The 11139-nt window shown below is 32.0% G+C and overlaps 1 pseudogene; it reads left to right on the top strand.

The window, feature by feature from the left end:
* Positions 1–145: 145 nt before the first annotated feature.
* On the top strand, positions 146–4706 carry LOC110683589 (annotated as a pseudogene).
* The last annotated feature ends 6433 nt before the right edge of the window (positions 4707–11139 follow it).

Here is an 11139-nt window from a genome sequence, read left to right as displayed (position 1 = left end):
AAGATTAAGCTTTGATTGTGAAGACGAGGCATTGAAATTGGTATTTATTTTTCTGGTCTGCTGTAAATTGAAGTCGGTTTTTAGTTTCTGGTCTGGTGTAAATCGAAATTGGTATTGGTTTAGACGATTTTGTGTAGACGATTTTTCATTCCAAGTCTGACTCACTAAGCTCCCAAAGCAGATTGGCATCTTGTGATCAGTATTGATTCCATCCGGCCGCCCAAACTTTGGAGATTAGCATTATTTGATTATTATTACTAACATTAGCGTTGATTATGCGTTGGTCTCTTTTGGACGATTGGATTCTTTACGCCCACAGCAAAACAGAGCTCTTTACTTTTGAGTTTTGATTGCTCATTTAGGTGAGAATATAATCAATCGTCCTTGATTTGGAATACTCCTTATTAATAAAAATGTGAAAAAGGAATATATTCATATCCTTTGCTACAATGGGCTATTACTGACCAGAGATGGATTGGAAGAGAACATCTTGACTAGCATACGCCAGTGTGAGTGACTGTTAGTGTGTGACTCAGGAGAGAGGAAAGATAAAGGTAGGGTCATTTTTTAAAAAAAATTTAATGGCCAAAACGGCTCAGAAGAATGAATTAGTATATAAATGATTGTATATTTTGTGGCTTACATTAGAGTTTCATACTTATGCTTATTTTTAATAATCTCTAATATGGAATTTCTGGTAAAACCCTCAAAAAAAACTTTGTATAAATTAATATTACAACATGGCAAACTTAATAGGCCAACGTTTAAAGGGTTATAATGTTGGGGCTGGGGTTGCATATATTGGTAAACATAGAGAAATTGAGTAAAAAAAAATGAGACGGTTGAAATGAAATCAACGGGAAATGATTTTAGCACTCCATATTGAGGGCATAGATTTTTATGCTCTTCTCACATGAAGGTGTGTCAATATTAATTAAGGATGTGCTAAAATTAATTTATGAAATCAACACATAGTTTTAACAGTTTTATATTGTTAACATGAACCAAATTAAGCTCAACTTTACATAGCCATGTAAAGTTGGCAAATCACTATCAACAAAGGTAGGATTTATGTAACATGTAAAGTTGGAAATAAAAAGAAATAAAAAAATCTAAAATTTAAAATTAAAATTTAAAAAAATAAATAAAAAATTTAAAATTCTGGAATCCTGGGGCCTAGCTTTTTAGAAGTATCTTTAGAACGGTGACCCCTTACTTTGATGTCAATCTTTGTAGACTAGTCTCCTCAGTCCTCACTTAACTAATTTACTTCCACTTACTTAATTGCTGTTAAAACTGTTAATGCCTGATTCTGAGCTTCTGCTCTCCTAGTTTATAAGCTATCACTTTTATTTTTCCATTTACAACTTGTAGTACTTGTTCTTTCCGACCCTGTAGATTCTAAATTAATCTGATCGATATTGATATTGGGTAGTGGTGGTAGTAGTGGTAGTAGTGGGATGGGTGAGCCTGTAGTAGTCGTAAATGGCTTGGATGAACAATTAGTAGACGATGACAATCCAAATAGAAATAAGAATTCGGATAGTTGGGATACAAATACAATATTTTCATGTACAACCTTCAATATCCTTGCACCTATTTACAAGCGCCTTGGTGGAGGGGTACGTCTTCCTTGTCACAACTCACAGCCTCTTTTTATTCTCAGCATTTATTATTCTTAATATACTGCTATGTGATTTTATTTAATTTGCTCACTTCAGGCACGTGAAAGCCAGTTTAGGGAGTCTTGGCATTCTAGGAACTGCAGGATTTTGGATAGGTTGCTTCTCTTGAAATCCTCTGTAATCTGTTTGCAGGTATCTCTTTTTTGTCGATTTGATTATTTTTGAATTATTAAAATTAAGCATGATAATATATAATAATCCTTTTTCTTTTCAGGAATTTTGGGTGGATAATGAAGAACTTGCTGGGATGTATGAGAGCAGGCTTCATACTGAGGGTTATCTAACTTACAAGCTTGCTCGAACTAACAGCCGCGGGGATGGTACTACTGTTTTACTATCTCTTTCTCCACCTTTTTTTTTTATCATTAGAATTAGATACTCATCATTTGACATACATTTTTGTAAGTTGTAGAGAGTTAAGGTGTGTTCTCCCTATCTATTCGACTATTCTCAACTTATTTTGGCCCATGTTTTCAACTTGTCAGTATGTCTTAGCTTTTTTTGTAAGAAGTATGTCTTAGCTTATTCAAACTTAATCTGTTTATATTTATCTTACTGAAGCTTATTTGTCTTAATAAGTTGAGGATGGAGGACATAGCCGTAATGAAATACATCCCCTAGAGAGCCCTAGACTCGTGATTGGGCTTAAAATCTCAAGCTTGTTCTTAAAACAGCTCCGGCCATTCTATCCAATTCTTTTGCCTGAAACCACCAACAACATGCCAATTGCTGTTGCAGCTAGCTCTTCAGGGAATTTCTGGTGTATGTTTTGACTATGCTTATGTGATATATGGTATGAACCTATCAGAATTCCTCATTAATTAGTGATGCACGGTTTCTGATTAGTTGTTTAGCAAGGTTGAATCTTTCACAAACAAATTATAATATACTAAATTCTATGGTTTAGAATTCATGCTTTAACTGTCCTACTCTATTTGTAAATATTTACTCCCTCCGTTTCATAATGATGTTCCTGTTTCGCAAATCAATGCAAAATTTTACCCATCTTTGACCGCAAATATCTTTAATCTCACACTAGCAAAAATTCTAAAAGTTAGATATTAATAATCTACTCACCAAAACGAATCAAACTAGATCCCACATGACTATATTTGCTCTTATAGATTAAGAGAAATTTAGAAGATTCTCTCTACCTTAAAAAAGTCAAAAGATTCAAAACAGGAACATCATTGTGGAACGGAGGGAGTACTACATTTGTTTTGGGCTTGAATAGACGGCTTGTTGCAGGTTTGTTAACAGCAATACATCAAAGCCAGTTCCGCTTGTTAAATTACAGAGAATTGTTGTTCAATGATATTGCTGATCGTGTAGCACAAGTTTTGCACGTGGAGCTATGTTGTGATAATACGCAGAAGAACACCACAAATATAGTGAAGGAAGCAATAATTTTATAATTGTTAATACTCACTTGATATTTCCTCATAATTCAAGATACTGTTTTCTTCGGTTACAGCAGGTGTTGCTTTCAGTATTTACCTTAAATAACTCATAGTACGAAGTATTCAGCTTTTATTCTAAATATCAAAGTTTATATGATTATGCTTCCATCTCTTTTGTTCCAAAAAGGTTTACAAGATTTTGCAATATATCAGATCATTCATGGGAAAATATGCCCTCCATATACCTGTCATCCTCTGCGGGTATGGTCTAATTGCATATGTTCTTTGCATGTCATGATGACCTTTTCAAAGGACATCTTGCATCTTGTATATTACTGTTGACCGTTGTGTTCACGTACATTTTAAAGGGATTGGAATGGAAGTAAAAAAGGACACGTCTACAAATTTTTGCGATCACAAGGTTTTGTCTCGACCTATGATGTTGCTCACTATCATGAAGATGATACTGATGATTCACAGAAGGTTTGTGCCAGCCTCAGACATCTTTATAACACCTGATTATTTTGTAGAGAAGTACTGATGGTATACATAATTTGCAGTGGGTTAGTCACCGGAACCACAGAGGAAATATATGTGGAGTGGACTTTATTTGGCTGCAGAATCCCCAGATATATCAGAAACCCTTAAAAGAGAGTTTCATGGAAGCAATTTTGGGAAACATAAAGGTAGTTTAAAGTGATGTATTTTTAAGTGCGTTACTTACTATCAAGCTGGCAATTGATCTTTTGTTAATGGTTTAATCTGCAGAATCTGCTGCATAAAGTTATCACTGGAGGTGTTGATCAGTTACCATTGAGACTAAGGGGCAGTTGTATAACATACTCTGATTTTTCTCAAGCTCTTGTTGAGGTAGCCTCTGGTCTATTGTCGTGCTAAAATTTCTTACAACCCAAAAATAACTTGAAGCCTTACGTGCTTGAAATACAAGACTCCGCCAATTATAACTTGGTAATTATATTTGATCGATTCTAGTTGGGCATAAGTGGGAACCCTGATGGAGGCTTAAATGATGAAGATATCAGGGATATATGGAAGCGTATAGATGAAGATGGAGATGGAATTGTTCATGTGCCAAACATTTTGGTATGCCTAATCCTAACAACATTCAATCTGTTTGATAGATTTGGTTTTACAATTGATTGTAGTGTTGATTGGGTAGCTCATTCTGCAGGGAGCATGGACTCTGTGTGCTCTTCAGCATGATGATAGTAGTGGTGTGGAAGATGTAGAAGATGCGAAGGATTATGCAGCTGCTGTTGGATTTACGGTCAATAAGGCCACACTTTTCCCTCAAGAAGTGGAGGAAGGGACTTGGCCAGAAAACTACTTTCTTTCTGATCATGCACATCTCACTGTCGAATTTGCAGTCATGTAGGTGTGTCTTGTACGAGAACTTTCTTTGTTTTTAAAGTTCAAATGAACTGTTTGTAGTTCAAGACCAGAATCATAATGCTCTTGCTCGTTTCTTTAAAACTAGTACTAATATAAATTGAACGGAAATTGGATTAAAGTTTAAGTGGATGATAAAGTGAACACCATATAAGTAATGTAATGTTATGGAGTCATTCATTCTGAACAGAAATTGCATTACTAAGTCAAATTCGCTTAAGAGTAGTAAAACTGCAATATCTTTTCCGGTTATTATATAGACGTTGAGTACTATACTACTATGTGCATACGAGATAATTAAGTCTAGGGTCTAAATGGAGGAAAGGTTTTTGAGCCATCTTGTGGACCTTTTTTAATTTTTTTTGAAAGTGTTCTTGAAGGAATACTTCGAGTGGTCATTTGTACTTTATTTTTCTTCTATAGGATGATAATGGAGTATGTTTTATGTTAGAGAGTTTATAGAAAGAAAGATTTTTGAAAGTAGCCTTGTTCAAATAGTCTGTTTTTGCTGTTGGCACCAAATTGGGAAACAATGTTTGGATGCATATTGATGTATGTACTATGCAGTACTCAATCAGTACAATGTATGTCAGGTTGGGTAGATAACCAAGACAACCAATAGTAGACTCATGACTTTTAGCAATTTGATCTTACAATCAATCAAGGCAATTAAATTATCCAAGTAATTATAATTAGATACACCCAGTTTAATAAATTACTCTTACTCTAGTTGCTAATCATTATGCATACACTGATACAAGTCATAATTTGCATATGAACACAAGATTATATTATTGGGAATGAGATTAATATTAATGACAACATTAATGATATCACCCTCAATAGTCAAACGTGGACACCGTTAGTTCTTTCTGGAATCATAGACTGTCATGTTAATATTTCATTTCGAAGATCGAAATTCAACCAAGCTAAGGCTGCGAAGCTAATTAAAGTGATCATAAATTATCTATCAATTTAATATTCTACTCGTAAGTAAAATTATTCGATTACGTTGATTGTTGCAATCGCACACTTACATGGTCCCTTCAATTAAGAGCTCCAATAATGATCAAAGGAAACGCTCTTGAGTATTAAGAGGGCCTGTTGGTGTACCAGCTAGTGGAATTTAAGAATTTTCCCTCCGCTCCAAAATAAAACAAGACTGTACATCCTCCATTTTTTAAATATTGCAACATGAACGTGAGACGCGAATTTTAAAAAGATGAAAAAAAAGATAGAGAGAAAAAAATGTGCAAACAAGGAAAATGTTGCAATACATTGGGGTTTGATTGTTGTCGAGTGCTCTTAGCATTATTGGTGTGACATTAGTTTATTCATATGGTGTAATTAGTAATATGATAATACATACATATATACTTGAAATATGATGAAATATGTTCAAGAAAACAGATTTCCCTCAAAAATTGACATGGTATGAAAACGTGACACAAAGGTCACAGGTTCAAATCTCATCCAGGCTACCCCCACTTTCAAATTAATATTAAGAGATAGTATGAGGATAAACTATCTGCATAGCTTTTGGTTGACTTGTCAAATTAATTTGAGGATCACTTATAATCGGGAGAGAAGCTCTAACCACTTGAGCTATTCATACTTTCATTGTTATAATATTTGTGAAATAAATTATGTAATAACTTAGGATCCATTCACATTTACTGAACTGAATTGGATAAAGCTAAAATGAATATTTTATGAGAGAAGGAAATTATGAGCTAAATTTATAAACGCTTTACTGTATTATATGGAGTTATTTTTATGTTTAATTTCCTGAAAATTTGCAATAAATTGTAGCGTTCACAGTATTTGTAAGAATCAATGGACTAGCTACAAAACTAAAATAGGGGCCGTTGGATGGGCAGATGATGATGTCAGTGGACGTCTGATCTAATGGATGGTGATGAGGTGAGTCAGTTTGATCCAACGGCTGCAGTTAATAGGCTTAATTAATACAAGGACGTTAGCTAGTTTTATTACTACTGTTGTGCATCATTAAAACCCTTTTCGGAGAAGATCCTTCTTCAATACTAACTTTATTAAAGTTAGTTGAATTTAATTGCATCTATATTACTTCAACTTAATTGCATATACATAACATCCGTATTTTATGTACATTTCCCATTTTCCTCCCTTTGGACTCTCGAGGGACGGATTTCATTTACCATAACATGGTCAAACCAATCAAAATTCACAAGATTGACCACCATTTTCTAATATATTTTTTTTGCTATTCATTTTTTTTAATTACAGTAATTTCTTAAGTCCTGGTATCATGCTTGAGTGAATTATAATTTTATTTAATTAAATAATACGGCGTATATTTACTTTTATATAAACTAGATGAAACCCGTGCAAGGTTTGTTTGAATTTTTAAAATATTTTTATATATATATATATTTATGTGCTAAAATTTGTTATATATTTAGATAATTTTCTTAATATCAAATGATAATATTTTATATTTAATTAATTTAAACTGGGAGATCTCATTCGCTAATTTTGCTTACGTGTCATTTAAATTATTTAATTCTAAAAAAAATAAATTAATATTCTCGTATTTAATTGACTACCACTAAAATTTATAATCATACATGGCGCGTTGAAAAAATTAAATCCTACATGGCTCTCTAAAAAATCGGAAAAAAAAACTCCCCTTTATATATATACTAGTTTTGTACCCCGGTGATGCCCGGGTTGTTTATTGAATTTTAAGATAAATTTATAGTTCGAGTTAACTCATGACCAGACCTAACAGGTATACATAGTAATAAAATTCTATAAGATTGTGAAGTATATTTGTTATTTAATCGATTAGTACATATTATAAATGGATGATTTACGCTTTGAACTACTTCATTCATTCCAAAAAATATTATTATACAAAAAAATAAATTTATATGATAATTTTTTAGAATTATAATCTAATAATTTTTTTGAATAAAATTATAATTCAATTTGTACATTTGAAATATTGGTATTTTATCGAAAATAAAACTCTAAACCAACAATTTTGTCCTAAAATTTTATCTTATGAAGTCTATTTAAATCTATCTAACGTGGGACGACACTTGGCGAAAAATTGGAATGTCAAGTATTGCTACCTCGTAACCTAGCTAAAAGTTTGGCTTTATATATTAGACTAGTTTTGTGCCCCGTGCGATGCCCAGATTGTTTATGGACTTTTAAGATAAACTGATATTCTAATTTAATTGGACTGAATATATAATTCTAAATTAACTTTTTTTTTTCTACAAAGTCTATCTATATTTATCCAACGTGGTACTACACTTGGTGAAAAGTTAAAACGCTATATGATATTGTCTTGTGGCCTAATTATAAATTTATTATTTGGTATTTTATCGAAAATAAAACTCTAAACTAACATCTTATTCTAAAATTCTATCCTAATTTGATTGAAAATGGAATTTTAACTAACTTTTTTTTTATCTTATGAAGTCTATTTATATCTATCCAAGGTGGGCCGACACTTTGCGAAAAGTTGGAATGTCAAGTGTCGCTATTTCGTGACCTAGCTAAAAGTTTAGCTTTATATATTAGTTACTAGTCTTGTGATCAGGCGATACCCGGGTAGTTTATGGACTTTTAAGATAAAATTATACTACGTATTATAATTCAATTTGATTGAAAATAGAATTCTAAATTAACTCTTTTTGCTACAAAGTCAATCTATATTTATCCAACGTGGATACTTGGTGAAAAATTAAAATGTTAAATGATGTTGTCTTGTGGCCTAATTATAAATTTATTATTTGATATTTTATCAAAAATATAACTCTAAACTAATAATCTTATTCTAAAATTCTATCCTATAGAATTCTTACCTAATTTTTTTTTATCTTATGAAATCTATCCAAGGTGGCGCGACACTTGACGGTTTTTTTATCACATGAAGTCTATTTAAATTTATCCAAGGTAGCGCGACACTTGGCGAAAAGTTAGAATGCCAAGTGTCGCTATTTCGTGATCTGACTAAAAGTTTAGCTTTATATATTAGTTATATGATATGATATGATATATTAGATTAGGAAAATATGTCTAGATTAAGTTAACCATTAATAAGTCTTTTTTTTTTAAGAAAATTAATAAGTCTTTTAAAAATAAGTTAAGTTTTTTTATTAATTCAAAATAAATCAAACTTTATACTCCCTCCGTCCCAAAAAGAACGACCCATTTGGGTTGATTACGCAGGTATTAAGGAAGTTAAGTAAAAAGAAGTAAAAGTATATAGGAAAAATAAATTTACATGGGGTTTGTAAAAAAATAGAGAGAGAAAGTAATAAAATAATATGGAAAATCAAATTTTTATATGGGGAAGCTAATTTTGCACAAATATTGTAGCAAATTGGTGGGTGTTTTAATGCAAATGGGTCATTCTTTTTGGGACAAAGTTTTGGCCAAATGGGTCGTTCTTTTTAGGGCGGAGGGAGTAGATTATTTTGAGATTACGTTAATCCAAAATTTATATTATATATGAAAATATATAAAACTTAACAGTTTTTGTAATACACAAAACTTAATATGTACTCGTGATACAAAAAGTAGAAGTGAGGGAGTATAATGCATGGCTATCGAATATGATTTGGAAAAGTCATGTAAAAAAAATTTCCCTGCAAAAAAATTTACTATTATAACCACATTTGATTACAACAATAAGGGCATAGCCTAATGACTTGTAAAATCACATATGCCACCTATTTCATTTTGCTTGTATATATGTGATCCGCCTCAATATGTGATTTCAAACCATTTTGCCTATCACTGAAGATGTTGACTACTGAGTTAATACTTTGATAAGCATAAAAGTAAAAAATTGTACAAGTAAATATTTGTTCAATTTTAATAATCTCTAGTGACATCAACTTTGGTTTAAATGGTACCGTTGATAGTAGTGTGTCACTAAGAAAACAACTCAAATTCAGCATGCATGTTTGTTGCACTCAACATTATCACTTGAGAAGTTAAGATTCTATTGTATACGAGCCACGACAAGGTAATTATGTACAAAAATTAGTCATAACAAAAAAGGTATCTTGTGTTAATTGTGAATTGCGTTAGTAAAATCACATTTGGTTTCCATATCATATCCGTTGATTTTTATATATTATTACGAAGTACTTTTTTTATTTTATTTTATTTTTTGTAAGTTTGACAATAAATTTGTATGAGATCATCCTCTTACATAAATATTTTTGGTCACTTCGTCAAACTATTAAATTATCTCAGAAATCACGGCATTCATCTTATAATCGAGTGATCAAAGTGTATACCCGTCTAAGCCTATAGGGGCTATAGCAATGCATTCCTTCTGTTTATCAAAATTTGACTCACTTTGCATTTGTTCGATCTCCAATGAACATATTTGATCATTAATAACTTCGGCTATGTATAAATAAATTTTTTAAAACTTGATATTTAATCAATTTATCATGCATAAGGGGAATCTAATAAGATCAAACTTGTTACGGAGTAATTTATTTTGATTGTAATGGTCAAAGTTATTTTATTTTGATCCCATGAATAGTAAGTGAGTCAAATTTTTAGGAAGGAGGTAGTATATGTGTATTGTGTACTAAGATTTGTAAATGTTACTTGTATATATTAGAAGCTAATGACAAAATGGATAAATAATAATAAAATAAAGGAAAATTTGCAAATTACCACCCAAAAATAGTATCAATTTCTAAATAACCACCCATTAAAAAATTTATTTTAAATTACCACCCACTAAAATATTTAATTACGCAGATTACCACCCTTTTTAAATTTCCGGTTGATTTCAGGTGTGTGGAGCCCACAGTCGCTATTGCCCTCCTAATTTTTTTTATTTTCTGTCGATTTCACTATTGTAAGCTACTCCTCTCTCAATTCTCTCAGTCAATTCTCTCTGCAAATTCACCTAACTCCATAAATTCTCACCCACTCTTCAAATTTAGATCCTAAATTGCAAATTAAAACCCTAAATTAGTTTAAGTTGAGAGAAAAATTTGCTCCTGTGTAATTGGGGTTTAGCTTGAAGGTTGTTTGCGAAAATCACCATTGTTAGGGCGTCTGCTGGGGACCACGTGCTGAGTTCATTCACCTGACAATTGCTTGCTGTCAATGGCGACGTCAGAGGTTAGCAATTAATCAACAAGTTTTCCCCAATTTCAGCAAGTTCTCCCCAATTTCAGCACAATTAGAACCCTAAATTTCAGCACAATTAGAACCCTAAATTTAAAGAATGTAATAGGTTACCTGATGCGAATTCACCTCTGAGATTTCTTCAAAATGTTACAGCAATTACAAGGGGCTGAAATTTGAGGAATTTGGGGAAATTTTGAAGTCCAAATCGCAAATTAGGTTAGGAGAAATGTTATATAGGGGGAAAATCGGGGGAAAATTCAATTGGGAAGGAGAAACTAGCCGTTAGTAGCCGTTAGGAGGGCCCCACTCATCTGAATTCCACCAGATTTTGAAAAAGGTGGTAATCTGCATAAAAAAAATATTTTAGTGGGTGGTAATTTAAAATAAAATTTTAAATGGGTGGTTATTTAGAAATTGATACTATTTTTGGGTGGTAATTTGCAAATTTTCCTAAAATAAAATACAAATTGTGAATGGTGAAC

The sequence above is a fragment of the Chenopodium quinoa genome, unplaced genomic scaffold, assembly GCF_001683475.1.
Source record: "Chenopodium quinoa cultivar QQ74 unplaced genomic scaffold, ASM168347v1, whole genome shotgun sequence".
In the NCBI taxonomy this organism is placed as follows: Eukaryota; Viridiplantae; Streptophyta; class Magnoliopsida; order Caryophyllales; family Amaranthaceae; genus Chenopodium; species Chenopodium quinoa.
This window is presented reverse-complemented; position numbering and strand designations above follow the sequence as displayed.